Genomic DNA, 4,766 nt, shown 5'->3' on the forward strand with positions numbered 1-4,766 from the left:
ATCACGATAAATTTCTTAATTTCGGTCGATACGATATAATTCCGATATCGATATGACCACTATTTATCTGAAATGGGAATCTTTTGTAACATTACAAATGTCTTAATCATCACTTTTGATCAATTTTAAGCATCCTTGCTAAATAAAAGTATTAATTTCTTTCCCCAAAAAAATAATAAAAATTATACTGAATGGAATAGTGTTACAAATGCTTTTTATTTCAGATAAATGCTGATCTTTGGATCTTTCTATGCATCAAAGAATCCTGATGTACACACACTTGCCCGAAAAAGTGCGGGGGACGAATTTACGTGATATTAAAAGTGAGGGGGACACGTCCCCCACGTCCCCCGCGTAATCTACGCCCCTGAGTAAATCTTTGATTGTTTTCAGAATTAGGAAATCATTATAACTCAGCCAAATATAATTTACAAGAAATATCAAATGATTAGTTCACCTACATAGTTTTTTTTGTTCATTTACCACATGACAGATACAATTAATCGTTTATCAATGACCAATCACTAGTTAAAACTAGTGACAACTTGTGTCATTCTGAAAGGTTATTGCAGTAATAATTAAGTAGGCAGCACAACCCTGTGATACTGATTTTATACAAAAGTTGAATAAACAAAAACGTACATGTTGCATAACGTGCATACCATTTATGCTCCGCCAATTAAATAGTTCCAAACAAAGGGACAGCAGAACCGTTGATGTTTTGTTTCTGAATCCCTGCTGAATGATTCTGTGTTTTTGAGTGAATGATTCAATGACTCGCTCATGATTTACTTTGTTCTGAATGAATCAGCACATTTTTAACAAATTGGTTGAACAAATGATTCAATGACTCACTTATACTGACAGTTTCTTGAATCAGTGAATCAGTGTTGTGAACAAATCGGCAGAGGCAATGAATCATTGACTCAGACAGACACTTGTCGCCACCTACTGGCGTAATGATGTAACAAGCAGAAAGAATCACTGAGAAATCCCCTTCCTGACTATACATAGACTGACTTGAAAACTGAAAAGTTATTTGTCCACAATTTCATATTCACTGTAAGAAATGATTGTCGCAATTAGCTATCAAAACTTAAAATGTTGCATTAGAATAGCGTTCCTGGATTTAACTTGAAATAACTTAAAATGTAATTTAATACTACTTTCAAATTGACTTATTTGAAATGTTAGAACCATAAAACCAACTTTCTTTTAGGTCGTTTTACATGTTTTACACAATTTACAGATCTCTTCCTGAGTGGGCAGGTCAAATGATCTCTTCCTGCAAAGTGAGCATACTGTTTTGCATACTGAGTTTCTTGCATACGAAAGATCAAAATTTGTTTCAGCACCAATCACCTTTAGGATATTTATGAAAACATAGACTGATTAGCAGGTTGCATCTCTGTATGAGACTCAACATACTACCTTGCACTATCTAATACATAGCTGCATCATAAAAAAGTTTGAGCCTTGAAGGCAACGAAGAACATCTGTTAGTTCTTTTTTAATTGCTCGACGGGGATAGTTCTTACGGCAAGCCTCCGTACTGATGTTCTAGTACACGCTATTTGCTGTCAACAACTCTTGCAACAGAACAGGTGCCTCCCTTGGCACCTGTCTGGGAACCTGTGTTTGGTTCATTATCTACTAAATGTAGAATTTCTGTTTTTATTCCTCATTCCCGTGCATGAGACGTCTCCCACTAAAAGGCTGACATTTGTTTCCATTAGGCAAAAGCTAAACGCTTCATTAAGAAAGAGCGCAAAGCAGAATACTTCCCTTTTCTTTTCCGTCCTTTGGTTTCTCATCTCGGCATCTAATAAAAAAAACAAAAAAAACAAAAGAAAGTCACTTGCGATGTGTTTGGGGTAATGGTAATTGTCACAGTGTCAGCCAGGGCTTTTGTGTTAAAAGGGCATGTTGGCAGCGCCTATCAATGGAAAATTGCACAGCAAAGAGAAGACAATCAGCCTCTCCACTTCTTAAAAACAGCTCACCCCAAACAAGCTTCTCTTTTAAGGGGAAAAAATACAGCGTTGCTCTTTCCTCAAAAGATCTGACAACAAATCATTATGGCGCGGCTATCATTGATCAACAGTCACCTGGTAATTGATATCAACAAAGTCATTTTTTTACGCCCTCCCCCTTTTCACACATGAGGGCCACCCGAACGGCAGACATCAGAAACGTTTCTCTCACAGTGCATAGAGTGCTCAACGAGGTGAACGCTTCAATCTATCAAAGGAAGCTGGTGGCGAAATTTAATTATAACAATGAATACAGCAACAAGATCTTATTTTATGTGTTGGAATTGTTCCTTTCCTGCCTCGCTTTTACTTCGACGTCCCTTGGCAGTATCGAGATGAAAGCCAGTGTATATTTCAAAGATATTAGGATCAATCGCATCCCGCCGATGACGAAAGAGAGAGCGAGCGAGCAAGGTTGTGTTTACAGCACGGAGGAGCCTCCACCGCATCACTGAGTTTAATTAGTAATATCACAAGCCGTTTTCTGCGCCAGCTAAGACTCTGATACTACTTCAGTAGCTGTTAATGACCTTCATTTGTGTGGGTGCGTCATTTTCAAAACACACACAAACACACACACACACACACAAATCTTCACATACACTCAAAACATCCCTCTACAGTAACCAGATCAACCTTGCATTAAATTGTACAACACAAGATGCTAAACTGAGAGCATTTAAAAAACTTGTTGTGAAGGTTTGATGCAACAATACTTAATGTCCAGAAAGGCAAAACACAGGCAGTGTATAAATTGAATTATCAAGGTTCACAGTGATGCTCTGTTTTACATAGTAAATTGAGAATATGATCACTATTTGTGTCTGATAACAGAACAGTTTTGCTCCTTAAAGCTCTAACACTAGCTGGGACAATATTTGTGTGTGTCTGACTAACCCTGGTACTCAGTGGGTTTAGTATTCAGGCATGAATGACAACAAAACCAGCACCAGTTCAACACATATACACAGGTTTGCTTAGCAATTCTAAATTAGCACATATCTAATTCATCATTTTTATATAGCCTAGGGCTAATTATAATTTCTACAGACTAATCCATCTGACTTGTATCACACACACACAACTTGCCATTTTGTATGCAATATACATCAGATGTGTTTATCTGTAGAAATTATGGCTAAAACCAAAATCACCAATTCCAATCTGTCCACAACAATATTTGAAGGCTCTTTTTTTTTCAAACATTATTTTACTCTATTAGCAGTTTATAGTTTCTGTAAATTAAAAAAAAAATAACTAAAAAAAAAGAAACTAAAATAATTATAATTACAATTAAAATTAAAATTTCACGATTTAGAGCATGAAGTTTAAGAGTACTTTTCCAGTGGTGGAGATTTACTAGAGTGAAGATTGAGGATATGAAAAATAAATAAATAAATATATTTTGACTGTTTTTTTTTTCACTGTGCTAATCGTGGAGTAGCTAATGAGAAACAAACATGGCAAACGATGCCCAAATCCACTATAATTTAAAAATAATATTGTTTTGTGTCACAAATAGTTGTTTTTTTTAGGCAATAATGTACTAGTTTAGACTTCAAATATGCGGTTTGTTAATAAAGATAACGTCTATTTGAAAGTTTTCTTCAAAGTTTTTGGAGATGTGAGCTCCAGGGCGTCAGTAGGTGATCAGCGCTCATGAAACCGTCGAGAGCAGCCTCACCCCGGCCAGATCTTCTGAAATTTGCTAATGTCTCTCTAGCGGTAAAAATTAGATATAATTCATTTTGGGTAAATCTAATGGGCAGTCTTTGGTCTCATTAATCTATTATTTGTTCCAGAGCAAATAGTTTTGGCTGAGGGCGAAATCTCATCACGTTATATTTTATGTAACTTTAATGCTGAATATCAGAGCGCTGCCTTTGTACTTTTGACTGAATTGCCTAGCAAATTTTATGATGGCTGTTGTTATTAAATATTATCATTCAATAAATAGTATTTTATATAAATAATAGTAGTATTTAATAATAGTATTTAGTATTGAGAAACGGTGTGTGTGTTCGTTATGGTGAGTTACATTGTTCCACCGTTAGATGGCGACAAGAGACCGTTTTTCTGAGCGAGTACGCAGTAAAGACTTTTATATTGAAAGAGATTGAAATGCTGTTGTAAACAAGGAAGTTATTTTTACTTTTAACAATAGCTTGTAAGCCGCAGCCAACAAATGCTCAATAGATGAAATTACGACAAAGATATCGCTTTCCTCAGCGGACATTCAAACTAATCGGACCATGCTGTATCAGATGCAGGTAATCACATTTGCTCAGTTCATCTCTCACTCATAATACTCTACTCTACATAATGTGAACTTTTAATACAGTAATACAATAAGCTTCCAATGATGCAACTCAATGTTTCTTCGTTACTAGTTCTAAAATGATGTTTTTGAGTTAGTAACGGAGGCTGTTCAACTGTCAAACTGAGATTTGAATCCGTGGCGGAAGGAAGTAGTTCCACACAAAAGAGGGGTTTTAAAAAACACTCCGTTGTTGTTTCTTATGTATTTACACACTCCTGCCGTCGAACTGTTGTATAAATTAAATATCACAGTCGTAGCCGTGCGATATGGCTGTATATCAGCACACTGTGATCACCTATGGCTGAATCATACAGCCATTTCACACTGCTATGACTGTGATATTTCTCATACACACACACACACACACACACAAACACACACACACACACACACACACACACACACACACATAT

Source organism: Sinocyclocheilus anshuiensis, unplaced genomic scaffold (assembly GCF_001515605.1).
Source record: "Sinocyclocheilus anshuiensis isolate Anshui unplaced genomic scaffold, SAMN03320099.WGS_v1.1 scaffold1007, whole genome shotgun sequence".
Lineage (NCBI taxonomy): Eukaryota > Metazoa > Chordata > Actinopteri > Cypriniformes > Cyprinidae > Sinocyclocheilus > Sinocyclocheilus anshuiensis.